We start from the raw sequence: 22,683 nt of genomic DNA on the forward strand, positions 1-22,683 counted from the left end.
ATTATCTTCTATCAAGAGATGAAGGGCATCGTAGATAAAAAGTTGAGTTGAGTTGAGTTTATTGGTCTTGTATGCCGCCCACTCCCGAAGGACTCCGGGCGGCTTACAATAAACAAGGGAAGGGGATAAATAAACAAAACAATACTTTAAAATATGCAACATTCACAGTTTCCGTGGGGCTGGATATTTCACAAGCCCCCCGGCCTGCTGGAGCAGCCAGGACTTGGTGGCTTCGCGGAAGGCCGGGAGGGTAGTAAGGGTCCGGATCTCCATGGGGAGATCGTTCCAGAGGGCTGGAGCTGCGACAGAGAAGGCTCTCCCCCGGGGAGTCACCAGCTGACATTGGCTGGCAGATGGAATCCGGAGGAGACCTAACCTGTGAGATCTGATCGGTCTATGGGAGGTAATCGGCAGGAGGCAGTCTCTCAGGTAGCCTTATATTTGTGTCTATTAAGCATACCCCAGATGATGAGAAGTTGTGATGCAGGATCTCTCAGTTAAAACATTTCAATTACCCAGGAACTCAATCAATTAATGTTTAAAGTCAGTTGCCTCCCATGTTACTGGCCTAATGAAAGAGCAGTTAATTATTGCAATCTGAGATATAACATTCACAGCCAGCCTTTAAAACCATTTTTCCTTAATAACGCACGCGATAGCTCCGCCGGGATTCGGGTTACAGTCCGCCCCAGATTGCTGCCGGTCTACCAGGATCTATTCTAACTTTATCCAGGGATATATTTCAGCTTTATAAATATCGCTGCTTCTCTGGATTTGGCAGCCGTGCAGCTGCCTTACAATCCCTTTTGTCACAGCCCGCATCGAGAATTGGCTACACAAACCGCAGCGTCCCCCCTTTTGCATTAGACTTTTAATCGTACAATGGGAGGCCTGCACAACCACACAACACACACAATGCTGATTCTTGGGCTCGCTTGAAACGGCGACAGATCCAGATGTGTGCACTTTCCATCAAAGCTGTCAAAGGCCTTCTTAAAATTAGAGCTTCGAGCGCTAACCCTTTCAATGGATTTTTTTTGGGTGGGGGGTGTTTTGGCTGAAAGCAGCTGTCATGTCCAATTCCATCGAGCCTACCGCTTGCAAAACACTCTGGGCACTTTTGGGATGGAGAGGCTGCTATCAAATGGAAAGACGTGATTATCCCATTACCCAGAGTAAGCCTAGCGTAGAAAGCCCAACCGGGACAAAGGAAGAGGTATTGTCAGGTTTCCAAGTAATACATCCCTAGCAAGGAAAACTCCGAGGCACATGAATGCCTCCCAATGGCTTTATTGGATATATCGTATTAGCACAGATCTGGTGAAACCCGACTCTGAAGGTTTCCTGCGGTTTCCACCTAACTAAAAGTAAAAGTTTCCCACTTCCTCGTAACAGTCAGTCCCATGGTCCAATCACAGTTCCGTCTGGTTGCCTGGCAACATCGCTCCTCCTTCCTCTGACCAGGTGTGAGAAAGTTCTTGGTTCCCAAAGAGTGTTCTGACCCAGGCTTCCTTAGAAAGCAAGAAGCAAAGGAATAGGAGAAAGGGAAAGGCAGAGGAAGAATGGGAGGGAATGTAAGAGTAGGAAAGAGGGGAGGAATGGGAAGAAGAGGGGAAGGGTAAAGGGGAGGAAGGGGAAGGAGAGAAGGGAAAGGAGAGGAGGAAGGAATGAAGGAGAGAAGAAAGAGAAGAAAGGGGGGTAGGAAGGAGGGAGGGAAGGAGGGAGGGAAGCAAGGAGGGAAGGAAGGAGGGAAGGAAGGAGAGAAGGAGAGAAGAAAGGAGGGAAGGAAGGAGGGAAGGAAGGAGAGAAGGAGAGAAGAAAGGAGGGAATGTAGGAGAGAAGGAAGGGGGAAGGAAGGAGGAAAGGAAGGAGAGAAGGAGAAAAGAAAGGAGGGAAGGAAGGAGGGAAGGAAGGAGGGAAGGAGAGAAGGAGGGAAGGGGAAGGAGGGAGGGAAGGAAGGGGAGTAGGAGAGAAGAAACGAGGGAAAGAAAGAGGGAGGGAGGGAGGGAAGAAGAAGTAGGACCGTTGTAAGATAAGATGGATCTATGGGATGTTAAAAAAGCAATCTTCAAGTATATTGTCAACAGTAGGGAAAAATTGTTATAAATACATATTATTAATAACAATTATGAGATCATATAATTGTGAATGTATATATGAAATTGAAAAAAAAAAGAAGCAAAGTCTTGGTCCCGACAAAACCTCTTTTCTTTACACGAGTGTGAATTCCTTTCGTTGGCAGTCAGCAAGGCTTTAGCAAACAGTCTTTCAGAGGAATGTTTATCCACACGCACCTTATCTCGTTTGGAGGGCTGCCAGATAACTGGCTTCCAAACACAGGGCAAAGCAAAACTTGGCACAGAGTCTCTTGCAATCCGAAAATGAACTTTCTAGACCAAAATGAACATATTGTTTCCTGCAAAAGCCCACTCCCCATTCGTTCCTCTTTTGTTTCCTCTGGGAGGGGCCAATCACCTCCAAGGTGCGCCTTTAGTCTTGATTCGACCCTGCTTCCTTAGTTGTTCTTGTCTTCTGGCAGCTCTGCACATGCACACACTGGGAACAGGCTCCAGCTGTTCTTCTGCCTCACTAGTGTCTAACTCCCTCTCTGCCTCCGACGCAGAGACCTCATTCCTCAGCCCCCAGGACTGGTCCATGTTCCTCCCCAACCTCTTCACTTTCTGACTCTGCTGCCAGTTCTGCTGGCTGCCGGCGGGCCACAACAAAGAGAAAGTATTTTATTTTGGTTGCAAAGTCCCAACTATCTCAAATCCCCCCCCTCCCCATCCCTCAGCTGTAAGATGGCTTCAGTCAGGTCAGCTTCAAGGTTGAGAAGTATCTTTCCAAGAAAAATGTGGGGACTTTGTCTAGCTCTTTCTCCGTGGTCAGCTGACCCTCAGGAAGGTGCCAGGGCATCGAGATGACAGAGATTGGGAGGAGTGGGAGGGGCTAATTTTTTTTATTTTAATCTGGCCCCTCTCCTCCCCCTCTTTCTATCTCTGGTGCTTTGTGCACCAGGCCGCCTATTGCTACGAATGCCCTCTGAAGAAGAAGGAGTTGCTTGAAGCAGATTCTGCTGTCCTGGGATATAATAATTCGGGGGAGATTCCAACTTCTGCCAGGATAATGGGGCATTCCAAATGCCAATCAAGCTCCTGTATTTGGCTGCCATGGGGCATTTGAGGGAAAGGAGCATAGCTTTAACAGGACTGCAGGGGGTGGGGTGGTAGAATGTTTCCGCCATTAAACAGAGCAAAAAAAATGTTGCACTGGAGAAAATATGGGGTATGGTAAATTTGTATGATTTCCCTAGTTGATTTAGGCTGCTATTAACAACTTTCCAATGAGAACTTCTCTCTCTGTTTTTCTTTCTTATTTCTCTCTCGTTTTTAATTCTTGCTCTTTTTCCTCCTTCTCTCTCTTTTCTTTCTTTCTCTCTCTTTCTCTTTCATTTTTTTCTTTGTCATTTTCTTTCCTTTCTCTTTTTTCTTTCTTTCTTTTTCTTTCTTTCTCTCTCTAATCTCTGTTTTCTTTCTTTATCTCTCTTTCTCTTTCATTTTTTTCTTTGTCTCTTTCTTTCCTTCTTTCTCTTTTTTCTTTCTTTTTTCTTTATCTACTCTCTCTTTTCTTTCTTTCTCTTTCTCTCTCTTTCTCTCTCTCTTTCTTTCCTCTCTATTTATCTTTTCTTCTTTCTTTTGTTCTCTCTTTCTCTCCCCCTCTTTCTCTCCTTCTTTCCTTCCTCATTCTTTCTATCTTTCTTATTTACTTTCTCTCTCTCTTTCCTCTCTGTTTATCTTCTTCTTTCTTTCATTCTCTCTCCCTCTCTTTCTCTCTTCCCCTCTTTCTCTTTCTCTATCTCTTTCTTTCTTTTTCTTTCCTTCCCTCCTTCCTTTCTTCCTCTCTGTCTATCTTTTCATCTTTTTTTATCCAACTGACAAAACTAAGGGCTGTCATTTGCTACAGAAATAAATATGAAAAAGGCACAAAATGGAAAAGAGAAAAGGAGAGAGGAGTGGTGGAGGGAATGAAATGATTCCATAAAACAAAGACTGTATGTTTTTAGAACCTGTGTCTGTGGTGCTAATATATTGGAATCCAATTTTTTGAAGAAAGAAAAAAAAACAACTACACAGGAATTGATAAAATCCCTTCCTAAATAAATCATCAAAGTGACGTCAGGGAAAAATAAGAACAGCTGAGCACCATTATAAAAAAACAGCCAGAAATGAAAACAGATGAAAGATGAAAACATACAGAGACCTAAACACAGACAGAATTCTAAACTGCAGCAGCGAAAGACAGAAATCAACCATACAAAGAGACATTTGCAAACTCTCCATTCCACCAATATATTTGGTGCCTTGCATCAAATGGACAAAATTACAGGTTTGGCACTTGGCCAAAGATTCGTACCCAAAAAAACCCAAATCCCTCAAAAAAGTGTCTCAAAATTGCTCTTCACTGTCTTATTCGTACAGAAAGACCGAGATTGTCTAAGTTAGCAACCGATTTAACAACCGGTTTGGGGAGCACATATTTCGCACACACAGGCCTAATATGCTTTAAAAAAAAAAAAACCCTGTTTATTAGTTAAAAAGAACAAAACCACAAAAAAATTGTACATGGTGTAACCATCCTGGCATTATCTCCAGCATACAAAACGAAAATACAACACAGATATATTGATGTTTAACATATATTACTTGTTATTATACATATAAGACCTCTTACATACACTTACTGTATTTTTCAGAGTATAAGATGCACCTTCCTGCCCCCCCCCCAAAGATGGTGAAAATCTTGGTGTGTCTTTTATTTATTTATTTATTTATTTATTTATTTATTTATTTATTTATTTATTTATTTATTTATTATCAAAATTTATATGCCGCCCAATCCTGAAGGACTCCGGGCGGCTTACAAAAAAAAGCGAGAAAAAAAGAGGAAAAAAAAGACAGTTTAAAATCACAGCACCACATACATTCATTCTAATCGGGGCTGGACCTCAACAATGAGATCAACAGCCCTAGGCCTGCTGGAACAGCCAGGTTTTTACCGCTTTCCTGAAGGCCATGAGAGTGGGTATGGTCCGGACCTTATACACTGAATATAGCATTTTTAGGCTCCCCAAACCCCACTCCCTTCACTAAAATGGCCATGCAGAGGGTTTGGGAGGCCTGCAAAGTGCTCCCAGGGGCTGGGGATGAGAAAAAACGAGCAAAAGCAGGTCATTTTTGCTTATCCCCGCCCCCCCGCCCGCAACCCCCTGGAGCACTCTACCAGCCTCCCAAAGCTCTGGAAAAAAATGAGGCATACAGAGAGTTTGAGAGGCCTGCAGAGTGCAAAAAAACTTTTTTTTTTAATTTACCTCTTCAAAATCATGGTGCATTTTATACTCCAGTACGTATTTATAATCCAAAAAGTATGGCGCATTTACAAATATTACATCATCTTTCAATCTGTACCTCATAGTTCTACTCTACTTCAACTTCTTTTCCTCAAATCCAACCATTGATAGAATCTGCCCCAAATCTCATAGTATTCTGTCTGTCAGGCCTGCAGGCATTTTTTTAGCAATAGCAATAGCAGTTAGACTTATATACCGCTTCATAGGGCTTTCAGCCCTCTCTAAGCGGTTTACAGAGTCAGCATATCGCCCCCACAGTCTGGGTCCTCATTTTACTCACCTCAGAAGGATGGAAGGCTGAGTCAACCCTGAGCCGGTGAGATTTGAACCGCTGAACTGCAGCTAACAGTCAGCTGAAGTGGCTGCAGTACTGCACTCTAACCACTGCGCCACCTCGGCTCTTTTCTTTTGGATCGTTGGCCTGACACACTTTCTACTATTCTAATATGTATTTTCTATGGTGGGAAAATGGGAGGGGGGGAATTGTATGGAGTTAGATGCTATGTAGCCATAACAACATTCTTTCTAGAAAGACAAGGTGATCCGTTGTCTTTCCACCTCTGCACCTGACTGGAACTGGATGGGTGGAACTGCCAGCATGGCAGTGGGAGATTGGACCATGGGATGGACTTGTGGGTGTGGGGGCAAGATCTTGAAATTTCTTTTGTTTTAATTTCTTATTTTTTATTAACAAACATGTAAAATACACACACACAAAACCTAGACCCACACCACATTTACACAATACAATACGAACAGGAGCTTCTTGTTCTTTCTAATAGCAATTATCAATCGATACCGCTCACCTTATATTATTTCCCCTTCTACTGTATTTCATTTGGATTTCACCATTCTTAACCCTCTCATTTTACTCATAACTATTATTATTTGAGTTTTGTTATATTCCTTCATTGATTCTTGTTTCTTTCCTCCATCCACCTATACCATTTATCCCATATCTGGTAGAATTCTGATTCTTCTTTTCCCTGGATTTCTTTAGCTAGTTTCAACTGGGTTGGGAAAACCGGGAAGCTTTCAGATTCGGGTTTTCCCAGATGTGCCAACATGGCTCTCTTAATGAATTGGAACTTTGAGCAACACTTTGCCTTGGACGCTGATTTACTTTTGGATGCTATTTGGAATCCCGGCAATGTCTCTTCTTTATTTTTTATTCCCATTGTCAACCTTTCACATTGTTCACAATCTAGTATTTTCTTTATTGTTTCCCATTCTGGAGGTATATTCTCACATTTCCAATGTTGGGCATAACAGGCGCAGCGTTCAAAATACAGAAATTTGAAGCTCAGCTGCTTACCTTCTAAGGTAGCCCCAGTAAGTAGAACAGTGGAGGCATAGAAATCAGCTGTGCTGTGTGAATCAGCTGAACCAGAAAGAAGGAAATATAGGAAGGGATAGGGTGAGGGCAGGTGGGAGGGGTTAGCTGATCTTTGGAACTACTGGTTCACCTTCCATAGTAACTAGAGTAGATCCATGCAGTTCTTGACTCCCTTAGAGCAGGGATGTCAAACCTCTATAAAATGTTTTATAGATGGCATTTGCCCCCAGCGAGATTGGCCGAAATGTATCCAAATTTATCCGCCAAATGTTGGAGATGTAGCCACAAGTCTGGAACATTCGACCATATGTGGTGGACGTGCCCTATCACAAGGAAATACTGGTGCAAGATTCAGAAATGGTTGGAAGAAATTATGGAGCAAAAAATAGAACTGAAACCAGAAGTGGTTCTTATTAGGAATATTAGACCTAAGAATGGACAAAAAAAAAAATCTCAATACATAATACTGCACATACTCACCGCAGCTAGGATTGCCTTCGCACAAAACTGGAAACAAATCAATACACCCGCAGAGGAAACAATATTTAGAAAAGTACTCGAATGTGCAGAGATGGACAAAATGACCAAGGATTTAAAAGAAAGACAAGAATCGGACTTCTATAAAATATGGAGTAGAATTTATAAGTGGCTAGAAAACAGAAGCCAAAACAAGAAATAGAGAATGTAAATATAATGGTGATATGAACAATTAATATGTCAGCATTCCAAATATCATCCAAAATTAAATCAGAGTCCAAGGCAGAGCTTTCCTCAAAGTTCCAATTTAATAAGACAGACATGTTGGCACATCTGTGGAAAACCCAAATCTGAAAGCTTCCCGGGTTTCCCCACCCAGTTGAAAGTTCATGATCTTGCACCTACACCCACAAGTCCATCACATGGTCCAATCTTCCACTGCCACGCTGGCAGCTTCCACCTATCCAGTTCCGGTCAGGCTCAGAGGTGTAGAGAACAAAAGATGACCTTGGTTCTAGAAGGGATTTTTTTATTTTGACAACAATAAATACTACTCCTGGGTACCATCTGTAAGCAGGCCTACATCATGCGTGAAAACACTGCTTCCTCCGGTGATGTGCGGTGAGCTTCATGGCCGGTGAGGCAAGCGCAAAAGCCTCGGCAAAGCCCCGGCGCCGCATCCACCATAGAGCGGGACTGGGACCTGCTCTATGGCGGATGCAGTGCTGGGACTTTAAAGCCCTGCCACCGGGACCCTGATGCAGCGGCAGGGCTTTAAAGTGGCAGCAGGGCCCCGGCGGCAGGGCTTTAAAGTCCCGGTGCCACGTCCGCCATAGAGTGGGACCTGGTCCTGCTCTATGGCGGACGTGGCACCGGGACTTTAAAGTATTGCCGCCGGGGCCCTGCCTCCACTTTAAAGCCCTGCCACCTGGGCCTGAGTGGCCATGATTCCCCCCTCCCCAGCCAGCCAGCCCACCCAGCCCATTCCTCCCCTGCCACCGCTGTGTCCAACAGGCCAGGCATCTCATGTTTATGGCGGTCATAAATGTGAGATGCCTGGCCTGTTGGACACAGTGGCGAGAACGTCCCTACCACTGCTGCACTCTGCCGCCTCGCCCCACCTATAGAAACACACACACACACACAAATTCCTCACAAAAATAATTATAAATTAAATTATCATTTTGAATCCCCCCTCCCTCTGTCCAATCCACATACCTTTTCCAGCTGTGGATTTCAACTCTCCTCTTGTCCGCCCGCCATGATGAAAATGTTAAATAATTAAATAAAAAAGCAACTTACTTAGACAAGGCATGATTTGCTGCTCCGAGATCAGGAGGCGGGAGAATCACGTGCCTCCTTTGCATAAGGAGTTTTTTTGCCTTTTAACCCTTGCTTAACTCCGAGCAAGGGTTAAAAAGCGAAAAATTCCTTATGCAAAGGAGGCCCACAGTTCTCTCGCCTCCCCCTACAGTTATCACTAAGCAGACTCAGAGTCATTGTGACTCTGGAGTATGGCAGCAACTACCTTAGCCTTTTTAATTATTTTAAAAATTATTTTCTCTTCCTCATGACACTGGTGAGGCCCCGCTTCCCCTGCCTCCCCTGACTGCACGTCCCTGGCCCCTCCCTCATTTGCACAATGACAGAACTATCTATTTTGGATTGGACAGTTTTCTTGTGATGCCAGTTGGGTGTGCTGTCTGCACACTGATCCTTCACAACAAACAAAGCTGGGGGAATCTAAGGCTTTGAGGTTGGGTGTGTGAATGATTGGCAAGAAATTAGGAGTGTAACACATTTTTTAAAAAAGGCCATGAGATAGCTGTGGTAGTCTGGAAAAGGTCATTCTACAAGTCAAAGGATTGGATTCCCCCCTCCCTTTTTTTTTGCTTCCAAGGAAGATTATCTTAGATGCTGTCAATCAGTGGTGATTTTTTTTTTACTACCAGTTCTGTGGGCGTGGCTTGATGGGTGTGGCAGAGGAAGGATACTGCAAAATCTCCATTCCCTCCCCACTCCTGGGGGAAGGATATTTAAAAAATCACCGTTCCCACCATACTCTGGGGCCAGCCAGACCTGGTATTTGCCAGTTCTCCGAACCACTCAATATTTCAGTGACTGGTTCTCCAGAATCTGTCAGAACCTGCTGAATTTCACCTCTGCCTTCAATCCATAACTGATGGTGCTATCATGTGTCAGCATAAAACTGGTTATGTGACAGCAATAAATAATTATTTTTGGACCAAACATCGTGAAATTTTTCATTCCCTATGTTTGAGCAATTGCTACCTCTAGTTCCTTATAAGAAAATAAAGACTTTTACTAACACTTGGGAAGATAGAACTGGGGTGGCACACTGGTTAGAATGCAGAACTGCAGTTCGATCCTGACCGGCTCAAGGTTGACTCAGCCTTCCATCCTTCTGAGGTCAGTAAAATGAAGACCCAGATTCTTGGGGGCAATAGGCTGACTCTGTAAACTGCTGAGAGAGGGTTGTTGAAGCATTCGAAAAGGATGCAAATGACCAGCTGTCTGAAAGGAATATTAGCAATAGCAGTTAGACTTATATACCGCTTCATAGGGCTTTCAGCCCTCTCTAAGCGGTTTACAGAATCAGCACATCACCCCCACAGTCTGGGTCCTCATTTCACCCACCTCGGAAGGATGGATGGCTGAGTCAACCTTGAGCCGGTGAGATTTGAACCGCCGAACTGCAGATAGCAGTCAGCTGAAGTGGCCTGCAGTACTGCACTCTAACCACTGCGCCACCTCGGCTCTTAATGTTGTGGCCTGTAGGCTGCCATCCCCTCCAGCAGCTGAATCAGATGAGGAGGAGGAATGGGAGTCAGGATAAGCACTCTGAGAACTCCGAGGGGGAAGAAAGAATGGAGCTAGCAGAGAGAAAGAGAGAGACACAGGGGTGAAGCCTGGGCTGTCTGTCAGCGCTGAGATGGAGATCAACAGCCCCCAGGCCTGGAGGTGGCTGATGAGGAAAAGGAGGAACAGCTGGGTCCAGTGTTTGAAGCGCAGATGCACAGAAGGCAGAGGAGAGGAGAACAGTGGAAATCTATGGGCCGGTCCTTGATACGGAAGAGCCACTGCTGCTAGCAAAAACCCACCCTAGTTCTGGGGATAAAAGGCAGGGGGCAGTGATCAATAGGTGTGGCAGACAACCAGTGGCGGGTTCCGGATCCCGTTGCAACTGGTACAGAGCTGAAGAAGCTTCTTGGATGAGAAGTCAAATGTCTTCAAAAGAAAAAAAAACAAGAAAGTCCAGTTGCCTCCTCAAAAAGCATTTTTGGGACCTGGATGACCTGGATGACTGAGAATCTCTACAGACTGTTTCAAGGAAAGCTAAACTAAGGCTGTTCTGGAAACGCAGCCAAGCATGAGAAGATCAAATGGATTTGGCACAAGAGGAGGTGTTGATACCGAAAGATCCAACCTTACAGTTGTGAAATCTCCTCACTGCATGACAGCCGAACAGACCTAAGAATTCTGCGGTTCAAAGCAACCAATATTGTACTAGGCTGGAGGTGGAAACACCATGCAGAGTGGAATAGGGTAGCTTAACACGATCAGAAGAACTAGCTGTGTTGGGACGGGGGTGGTGGTGGTAGGGTAGAAGGTTAGCCAAAAAATCAGAGTGCTTGGAAAGAGCCGAGGTGGCGCAGTGGTTAAATGCAGCACTGCAGGCTACTGCTAGATCAGCAGGTCAGCGGTTCAAATCTCACCGGCTCAGGGTTGACTCAGCCTTCCATCCTTCCGAGGTGGGTAAAATGAGGACCCAGATTGTTGTTGGGGGCAATATGCTGACTCTCTGTAAACCGCTTAGAGAGGGCTGAAAGCCCTATGAAGCGGCATATAAGTCTACTGCTATTGCTATTGCTATTCATACAATTGTAAGACACCTAAAAAAAAAAAGAGGTTAGGGTTAGGGTTAGAGGTCCCTTCCAACTCCAAGGTCCCTTCCAACTCTGTCTATTCTATTCTATTCTATTCTATTCTATTCTATTCTATTCTACTCTACTCTACTCTACTCTACTCTACTCTACTCTACCCTACTCTATTCTACTCTACTCTACTCTATTCTATTCTATTCTATTCTATTCTATTCTATTCTATTCTACTCTACTCTACTCTACTCTACTCTACCCTATTCTATTCTATTCTATTCTATTCTATTCTATTCTATTCTATTCTATTCTACTCTATTCTATTCTAATTTATGGAAGATTTGTTGAAAGCAAGATTCCCGAAATGTCATTTGAGACTAATCCCTTTGGGGAATCTGCAAATCTGAAACACCCAGATGGGGGCAAGACATGGGTTGTGTTTAAACAACAAGCTTAAAGAAGACTGCAAAGGTGCTTTTTTTTCTCTCTCTCTCCAAAAGGCAACTGGACTTTCTTGTCTTTTTCTTGAAAGAGATTTTGCTTCTCCTTCAAGAAGCTTCCTCAGTTCTGGCTGTAGTTTCCTGGATGAGTAGGATAGGAAGAAAAGAATGTACAGTTGCCTTTGGAAAAAGCACCTTTGGGACAGCTATCACCTGGATGGCTGAGAATCTCCATAGACATTAAGCTTAAAGAAGTTGTCTTTTTGTCAAGGGCTTTTGCATAATTTCTGAAACTTGGTTAATTTCAACTTGCTTTGTGTCAGTGGCTTAATGCACTGTGCAAATTCAAGCACCTTAAGATTCAGTACATGCACAAACACCCAAGCTGGCTTAACTCAATCTCCCCATTTATGGTGTTACACAAATCTACCAGTACACATTTGATGGCTGTTGCATGGTGCCTGCTTTTATGGCAACGGAAATTGCTTTACACTGTGAAAGCAACAGCTTTGTCTAAACCTGCACTATCTAACTCCTTGGCCATACCGGCTTTTATGGTCCTATAGTAAAGGTGAGGAATAAATTTCTGCAGTTTACATTAAGTGAAAACCTCTGCATTTTTAACCTATCCAGCAACAATGAAAAGCTACTTAGAATGTGCACCTTTTTGAATGTTGTGGTGCTGTTCTTTCTTTCTTTCTTTCTTTCTTTCTTTCTTTCTTTCTTTCTTTCCTTCTTTCTTTCATTTTTCTTTCTTTCTTTCTTTCCTCCCATCCATCTATCTATTTATCTATCTATGATCTATCTTTCTCTCTATCTATTATCTATCATCTCTATCATTTATTTACACCCCCCTCTTTCTATGTCTGCCTGCCTGCCTGCCTGCCTGCCTGCCTGCCTGCCTGCCTGCCTGCCTGCCTGCCTGCCTGCCTGCCTGCCTGCCTGCCTGCCTGCCTGCCTGCCTGCCTGCCTGCCTGCCTATCTATCTATCTATCTATCTATCATCTATCTATCTATCTATCTATCTATCTATCTATCATCTCTATCATCTATTTACCTATCTATCTTTATCTATATGTCTGTCTGTCTGTCTGTCTGCCTATCATCTCTATGATCCATCCATCCATCCATCCATCCATCCATCCATCCATCCATCCATCCATCCATCCATCTATCTATCTATCTATCTATCTATCTATCTATCTATCTATCTATCATCTCTATGATCTCTCTCCATCCATCCATCCATCCACCCATCCATCTATCTTCTCTCTGATCTTTCTTTCTTTCTTTCTTTCTTTCTTTCTTTCTTTCTTTCTTTCTTTCTTTCTTTCTATCACCTCTATCATCCATCCATCCATCCATCCATCCATCCATCCATCCATCTATCATCTATCTATCTATCTATCTATCTATCTATCTATCTATCTATCTATCTATCTATCTATCTCTTTCTCTCTCTCTCTCCCTCTCTCTCTCTCTCTATCTCTCTCTATCTCTATCTCTATCTCTATCTCTATCTCTATGTCTGTCTGCCTGCCTGCCTGCCTGCCTGCCTGCCTGCCTGCCTGCCTGCCTATCTATCTATCTATCTATCTATCTATCTATCTATCTATCTATCTATCTATCTATCTATCTATCTATCATCTATCTCTCTCTATATCTATCTATCTATCTATCTATCTATCTATCTATCTATCTATCTATCATCTATCTATCTATCTATCTATCTATCTATCTATCTATCTATCTATCTATCTATCTCTATGTCTGTCTGTCTGTCTGTCTGTCTGTCTGTCTGTCTGTCTGTCTGTCTGTCTGTCTATCTATCTATCTATCTATCTATCTATCTATCTATCTATCCTCTCTCTTCTTCTTTCTCTCTCTCTCAAAAGGCACAGAAAATATTGTGGCGAAAATAAAGGAAAACGTGCCCTCAATTAGAGGAACTCGTTTGCAACAAAGCCACGTAGTAGGGGAAACACACTAAGATGTGTGGCTTAGAACAAATGGAAACAAACAAGAGCCATGCTGTGCTGCAATTTTCTGGAGTTTTACTTCTCCTATAAAAGAGGCTGCAGCTGTTTTCACTTCATCCTCAGGGTGCTTCAGAAATTATTCTGGTGATGCTTTAGGCTTATCTTTACGATGGCAGTTGGTGGAAAGTACAGCAGCTCAGTGCCTTGTCCTTGGTACAGTCCAATCTTTCCAACAGACCGAAGGTCCTCATCTTCCCGTGACTTCCACCCATTTGTGAAATCCCAAAGGACACTAGAGGGTTATCCGCCTGGGTTCACCGACAAATGCGCGATAGACATACGTGCGCCGAGAAAACCGAGACAGGCAAATGAGCGCCAACAAAATCGCGTCATCAACAAACTATAGACAAACTATAACCCTAACTCTAACCCTCACCCTAACAGTAATTTTTTTGATTTTATTGTGCTTGTCATTGCGCTTTTGTCGTCGCGCTTTTGTCATTGCGTATTTGTCGTCGCGATTTTGACATCACGTTTTAATCGGCACTATTTTGTCGGCACACATATGTCCATCGCGCAATTGTCGGGTCACGATCTGCTAGATACAGTTTTTAAAAAATCAGGATGATACCTACTACTACAATACAATTGGAGCTGTATGCTATTTTTATATTTTTTCAACATTTTTGTGGATTGCATAGAGACACCTGAGAAAAGGGAAGGGAGAAGTTCAAGCTTATTTTCAGGGTTGCCTGTTTTGACTTTCAGAACAATACGTTGAAGACACTTTGGGGAAAATATTAGAAAGGGGTTTTGCAGGCTGGGTAACATGAACAGCCACGAGACTTCATAGTGATGGAAATAGCTAGATTGGTAGTTAAGTACAGTAGGTAGGTAGGTAGGTGAGTGGAGGGATGGATGATAGATAAATAGATATAGGTATAGATCAGGGGTCAGCAACCCATGGCTCTGGAGCCGCATGTGGCTCTTTCATCCCTCTGCGGTGGCTCCATGTCTCCAGTTGGCTCCACAATTGATAGGGCTTTCAGTTAGGACAGGCAGAGGTAAAAGGATGCCATGCTAGGAGGAGACTCTATGGTGGGGGGACCACACTTCCAGTCGGCTCCAGAATTGAGCAGGGGATTTACAGTTAAGACCTTTGTGGCTCTTTGAGGGTACATAGATAGATGATAGGTGGGTGGGTGGGTGGATAGATAGCTGATAAATGTAAGATAGATGATAGATATATCTAGATCTAGAAGATAGATAGATAGATAGATAGATAGATAGATAGATAGATAGATAGATAGATAGATAGATAGATAGATGAAAGTGGATGGCTGGATGGCTGGATGGATAGTTAAATGATAGAAGTCAGATTATTGATAGATGATAGGTAGATGATGGATAGATAGATGATATAGATATAGATATAGATATAGATATAGATATAGATATAGATATAGATATAGATAGATATAGATATAGATATAGATAGAGATAGAGATAGAGATAGAGATAGAGATAGAGAGAGAGAGAGAGAGAGAGAGAGAGATAGAGATAGAGATAGAGATAGAGATAGAGATAGAGATAGAGATAGAGATAGAGATAGATATGGATGGACCAACTGATGGATGGATGGATGGATGGATGGATAGATAGATAGAGACAAACAGATACATACATATGTACATACAATCAAAATTTTCTGAATGTTATTCTGTAACTGAAAGTCCAAATATCAATCACATCTTGACTTTGGAAGATACATGCATGTTAGATTTGGCATGCAATCAGCGTTGAGGCATGAAGCTGGGACATCTGCTATGGATTGTAGAATTTTTCAATTGAGATATTGAAAAGAGCAGAAGACCATCACTAGTTACTTCCCTTCTGCTTTCAGTTCTTCAATCCAGTCTGCTTTAAATGTATCTGAACAGTGTAATCATATACCAATAAATCAAACACTGATATCAGGCAGGAATGTTATATTGAGACAGAGATGACCTGCAGTTTTCTTCGGAGTTTATCATAAATTTGTATTTTTGTGCAGTGTAATGTGTGAAATGTCTCCTAATGGGAAAACTATATATAACGCCAATATTTTTTTTTGAAATTATTATTTTTAGAGGTAAAGTAAGCTTTAATTTATATGACATTCTGCAGAAAGGAATATTTTTGCTTTCCAAGAAGCTGTTAACAGAGTTGGAAGACACCTTGGAGGTCTTCTAGACCACCCCCCTGCTCAAGGAGACCCTATATCAGTGCTGGTGAACCGTTTCGGCACCAAGTGCCAAAACAGGAACACATTTACATGTGGGAGAACACTAGAGACCAGAAAAGCTGGGAAGCTGAGCTTCCAGTTTCTAGCATGCTCATCAGGGGTGGGTTTCTCGCCCCGTTCCAACCGGTTCGGTTGGAACGGGGCCAGCGGCGTCCTCGTGCACGCACGGGGTGCACGCATGCATACTAGCATCTGTGCGATGCTCCAGCTGCTCCTGGAGGATCGCTCAGGCGCTGTATGCGTCCTGCGCATGCATGGAAGCGCAGAACTCGTCAAAACTGGGTAAGGAGTGCGGGCGGGCTGGTGGCCCCTTCACCGTTCCCGGAAGTTACTTACTTCCGGGTTCGCCGACCAACCGGTTTGCAGGGACCGCTGCAAACTGTTTGAAACCCACCCCTGATGCTCATGCATGCAGGTCACTTAGTCTTCCAGTTTCTGTTGTGCATGCATAAACAAAGATGCACCAGAAACCGGGAGCTCAGCTTCCCAGTGCATGCATGCATACCAGGAATTTGCTTTTCCAGTTTCCGGTGCTCCAATGCACAAGAAGATCAGCTGGCTGGTGCACATTGTGCACATTGTGCACACCGAAACCCAGAAGAGCAACGGGCGACAGCTGGCGTGCACAGAGAGATGGCTCTGCGTGCCATTTCTGGCACGCATGCCATAGGTTTTGCCATCACGGCCCTATACGATTCCATACAAGTAGCTCTCCAGTCTCTTCCTAAAAGCCTCCAGTGATGGAGTCCTCCTAAGGTATGGAGGGTTAATTGTCCTTACTGTTAGGAAATTTTTCCCTTAGCTCTCAATTGCTTCTCTTCTTGACTAGTTCTCATCCATTGCTTCTTGTGCTGCCTTCAGGTGCTTTGGAGAATAGGTTGACCCCATCACCTTTGTAAAGTTGTGGGTTTCATTTTTTTAGAACCTCTTCTGTAGGTGTGGCCTGCTTTGTGGGAGTGGCTTGCCGGCCATGTGACCCGGTGGGCGTACCCAACTTGTAAAATGTGGTGAAACTCACTTAACAACGCTCTTGCTTAGCAACCAAAATGTTGGCTCAGGAACTCTGGCATTGAAGTGTGCAAGTCTTAAAGCTGTCAAGTTACAAGACCCTTGCACCCCTAATCCTCTAGAAAAAAAAAACCCCAGGGGTGTTCAAACCTGACAGCTTTAAGACTTGTGGACTTCAACTCCCAGAATTCCTCCTCCAGTCATGTTAGCTCAGAAACTCTGGCATTTGATGCATGCAAGTCTTAAAGATGTCAAGTTACAAGACCCTTGGACCCCTAGCCCTTTAGATAAAAAGACCCCAGGGGTGTTCAAACTTGGCAGCTTTAAGACTTGTGGACTTCAACTCCCAGAATTCCTCCTCTCACTCTTCATCTTGATGATGTGCGGACGGGTGGGGGGAGGGAGCTGAAACCGGTTCTAAATGGCATTGTAGATTTGTGGAACCTCTTCTATAGAAGAGGGTAGAACTGGCAGGAACCCACCCCTGCCTTTGTAGGAATCGCTCAGGTATTGGAATCCTGCTATCATGTCACCCCTAGTGCTTCTTTTTATTAGCCCAGATCAGGGCTGTCAAACTCCCAGCCTGCTGGCCACATCAATGTTGGTTTAGCAAAGGGGGGGGGGAAATTCCTGATATGTCACGTGATGCAACCGTGTGATGACGTGAGTTTGACATCCCAGGTCTAGGCATACCCAATTCCTGCAACCGTTCTATGCATATTTTAGCCTCCCATCCCCTAATCATCTCTCTTGCTCTTTTCTGCATTCTTTCCAGAGTCTCAGAATGTTATCTGAAATTATGTTTGACAGGTTTCCCCCCCCCCCCCAGATGAAGTGTTCTGAATCAATGCCAGGAATTTATTGAAATGGCTATTTTGTTTTCACAGCAATATTGTTTCCTTTTGCTAATGATCGATCTGGAATTTCACCGTTGCTCCAATTTCTCCAATGTCTTGATCCAAATAAATACTTTGTTCGCTTACATTGCCTTTCTCTTTATTCTAAAGCCTCAGAATCAGAGGTGATATCCACTAGATTCAGACCACTTCACCCAAACTAGTAGTGCCCCTTCCATGCATGCATGCAGAATTCTGCACATGTGCTTTGCTCGCACCAATGGCTTGCAATCCTGCATGCCTGCACGGCTGCACGCAGCATCGAAAATGAGGCTACATAGGATGTTTTGGAGCCTGGGCTGGCTGCAAAACATCCAATGTAGTCTCATTTTTGACACTGCATGCATTTGTGCAGGCTGCACAGGTGAGCAAAATGTAGGCGCAGAAGGACACACACATGTGTGGAAACTGTGTGTGCGTGCCAGTGGTGGGTTCCAGACAGAGGTGGGTTCCTATCAGTTCGCACCTATTCGGTAGAACCAATTCGTCAAATCTACCGAACCAGTTAGAAGAGGTTCCACCAGTGGACCCGGAAAGCAGGCCACACCTACAGAAGAGGTTCCAAAATTTTTTGAAACCCACCACTGGTCCTTGGATATGATTATTCTACACTATCATGCTCATATTTATAAAACTCAGGGCCTCTGTGAAAGGTAAGGATGACGACTGCGTTTGTGGTGCAATCAGAACATTGCGTGTGTTGAAGTTGTTTTAACGCAAACCAAAGATGCCTTTTAAAAAACAAGTTTACATCATATTCTTATGCATGCCAGTGCTGTGTGTGAGGTAATTTAAGGTGGTTCTGACAAGTGTCGTGGGCATCTTCATATCTGGTCACATGGGTGGCAAGCCACTCCCATCTGGTCACATGGGCGGCAAGCCACTCCCACAAAGAAGGCCACACCCACAGAGTAGGTTTGAACAATTTTTGAAACCCACCACTGGTTTCGGATCCCGTTGCAACCAGTATGGTGCAACGGGGCTGGGAGCCCATCATATGAATGTGTGCATGCGTACTTACCACCCAGAAGGCTACCCGATGCGCTCCAGTTGCTCGGAAGAGCGTTGCGCAGGTGCCATACACTCTATGCACCTGCACAGAAGCACCAAAAATTTAAAATTCCGATAAGGAGGGCAGGTGAGCCTTCTGGAGCACCATACCAGAATGGTACCTGGTGCTCCTGGCAGGTACTGGTACGCCGGTACTGGAGTGTACCGGTTGTAACCCACCACTGGTGCGTGCAATGCAAGCATGCACGAACATGTGTTAACAGTTGTGAACTGGTGATAAACCTAAGTGAATCTCACTGCTGCTCCAGATGCTTTCATTGTGCATAGTTCACAGTTCTTTCCATTAGACCTGCATGCATTTGGTTAACAATTGACTTTTTGGTCCAGCATCTATCAACATAAAACCAGCATAAACATTTTCATTCATCCGTTTATCATCAGCAGAGAGCCAGTGAATACACAAACTGCTTCCCCAGTCCATGCAGGTCCTGCTTTAATAGACTTTAAAGGGGCATTAGTTCCTTTACATCACAGAAAATAATGTTCACTTTATCAAGTATTTTAATACGAGCTTCCTATCTTTTCAGGAATGGATTGCCCTATATTCTAAGCATGTTTAATTCACAGCAGATGTGACTCACAGGCAGGAGAGATTCAGAAAAGTTGAGAGAGATGATAAAACCCACAAATTTAATATTGAATTAGACAAATGGGAAAAATTTTGGGGAACAAACTTAAAAATGACACTATCAGTTGCATACAAGGAAAACCAGTACAAAATGTTTTACAGATGGCACTTGGCACCAACAAGGTTAGCTAAAATCTTAACAAATACCTCACCAAAATGTTGGAAATGCGAATCAATGCACGGAACATATTACCATTTATGGTGGACCTGTGAGGAGGCTAAATTTTTTTGGAAAAGGATCAAAAATTGGCTGGAGGCAATAACAGGGGTTAAAATAGAATGGAAACCTGAAGTTTTTTTTTCCATTAGGAATAATGTTTGTGAAATACAAAAAAGAAATCCAGTATTTAATACTACATATAATTACGGCGGCAAGGATTGCCTTAGCCCAGAAATGGAAAAAGAAATTAATTCCAAGCGAAGATGAAATAATAAGAAAGGTTATGGACTGTGCCGAAATGGATAAACTAACTAAAGGAATCCAGGGAAAAGAAGAATCAGAATTCTTCCAGACATGGGATAAATGGTATAGGTGGATGGAGGAAAGAAACAAGAATCAACGAAGGAATATAACAAAACTCAAAAAAACAATAGTTATGAGTAAAATAAGAGGGTTAAGAATGGTGAAATCCAAATGAAATACAATAGAAGGGGAAATAATATAAGGTGAGCGGTATTGATTGATAATTGCTATTAGAAAGAACAGGTAGCTCCTGTTCATATTGTATTGTATAAATGTGGTGTACATCCAAGTTTTGTGTGTGTGTGTATTTTACATGTTTGTTAATAAATAAAATAAAATAAACTCACGAATGTTGAATAATAGGATTGGAAGGGACCTTAGAGGTCTTCTAGTCCAACCCCCTGCTCAAGCCAGAGACCATATATCAGAGGTGGTGTTCAACCAGTTCGGGCCGGTTAGGGCAAATTGGTAGTGGCAACGCATGTGGGCCGCCCACCGCCTCTATGCCATCCCATTTAGACATGTTTACTAAGCCGCATGCTTAGGGCAAAGTGAGCTGCGCACATGCACGGAAGGTGCGCACTCTCACATTTCGGTGTGTGCGGTGAACCGATGTTAAACTTATCCGAAACATAAGCATAAGCACACCAGCGTGCCTTCCTTCCCCGTCCTACTGTCCCCATTTATTTGTATTCATTTCTTCCGTTGATGTCCATTTTTATATTTATACCTGATATCTTGTACAATTTTGACAAACTAATAAATACACCCCCCCCCCCAAAAAAAAATAACAGAGTTGGAAGGGACCTTGGAGGTGTTCGAGTCCAACCTCCTGCTTAGGAAATAAACCCTATACCATTTCAGACAGGTGACTGTCCAGTCTTTTCTTCAAAGCCTCCAGTGATGGAGCATCTACAATTTCTGAAGGCAAAGCTTTCCATTGCTAGTTGTCCTGACTGATAGGAAATTTCTCCTTGCTTCTAGGTTGGATCTGTCTTTGATAAGCCTACCCCTATTACTTAACAGAATAACAGAGTTGGAAGGGACCTTGGAGGTCTTCTAGTCCAACCCCTTACTCAGGCAGGAAACTGTATAATATTCAGAGCCAAGGTGGCACAGTGGTTAAATGCAGCACTGCAGGCTACTGCTAGATCAGCAGTTCAGTGGTTCAAATCTCACCGGCTCAGGGTTGACTCAGCCTTCCGAGGTGGGTAAAATGAGGACCCAGATTGTTGGGGGCAATATGTTGACTCTCTGTAAACTGCTTAGAGAGGGCTGAAAGCCCTATGAAGCGGTATATAAGTCTACTGCTATTGCTATATTGCTATTCAGACAAACGGTTGTCTAATCTCTTCTTTAAAATCTCCAGTGATGGATCACTTTTCTATCACTGACTAAGTATTGTATGAATTCTTTCCTACTTTACACTCTGTTGCTGTTGTGGCTTGCAAAATGCTAGCTGATACGCAGAAGGAATATGCTCTCATCAGCTAGCCATACCCTTGCTGGGAATCGAACCTGTGCTCTATCTGTAGCTCAATGGTTAACACATCTGCCTAAGAGGCAATAGAGCACAGGTTCGATTCCCAGCAAGGGTATGGCTAGCTGATGAGAGCTAAATAGCTTGAAATAGATCTATACTAGTCTCCCTTTATTTATTTATCAGCACAAATATAACATATATATATAACAAAAGTAACAAAAAGGCAACAGTAAAAAATATTGGGTTTCTGTCTGGATGGTGTCTTGTGACGAGCCGAAGGCAGAGAATGGAAGTGTGACCTTCCTCCCATATTTGGGCATACCAGAGGTTGTGACTTTAAATATATATATATACACACATATATTATACACATAAACACATCAACAGAAACAGACACATAACTTAAAACAATTTAGGAACAATAAGTTCCATCATATATCATACAGCATTCCGAATCGGTTTCTTTGCAGTTAGTGTTTTCCCTTCTATACATTTCTATCTTGCATTCATAATCTCCTTATTCGTTATCCATTTTTATGTATAATTCTATACTTATTTATACTTAGCTATTTATGACCAAATATTATTTACCTATATTGTGCTTTATATTTTTACTGTCATTTATTCTCTTACATACAATTATAGGTATACATTCACATAGTTATTCTTTTTCTTTGCCATTCTTATATTATTGTTATTCCATTTAAAATGTTATAAGGTATAGTTTGGATTGCTTTGTTTACCATCCCTAGCACCTGCTGTATCACCACCTTATTTTCTCATTCTTTTCTTTTCTCCCTCCCTTCCTTCTCTACTTCCTTCCTTCCTTCCTTCCTTCCTCCTCTACTTTCCCCTTCTTCCTCGCAGAAGGAACTTTTTATCACCACCTATGGGTTCCTGGTTCTTAAAATACACAAGCACAACCTGTAATTCCCAAAGATATTTATCAAAAGGCAACTGGACTTTGTTTTTTTTAAAAGTCATTACCTTTGTTATCCAAGAAGCTTCTTTGGTTCACAACTGAAGAAGCTTCTTGGATGAGAACCAAAACAACTTCAAGGAAAAGAACAAAGAAGTTCAAACTTTTGAAGAAGTGTGACCATCCAGGTAGACGTCTCTTCCATCGGGGAAAAATGAAACATACAAACTAAAAGACCACATGTCCTTTTCATCATCATCATCATCATCATCATCATCATCACCATCACCATCACCATCATCATGATTCAGCAAGGACGTAGTTCATAGGCATCACCATAAATCATTGCCCAAGTTGAATCTTGATGTACTTATGCACTTAATGGAGTTGTCG

This window comes from Thamnophis elegans, chromosome 3 (assembly GCF_009769535.1).
Source record: "Thamnophis elegans isolate rThaEle1 chromosome 3, rThaEle1.pri, whole genome shotgun sequence".
Taxonomy (NCBI): Eukaryota; Metazoa; Chordata; class Lepidosauria; order Squamata; family Colubridae; genus Thamnophis; species Thamnophis elegans.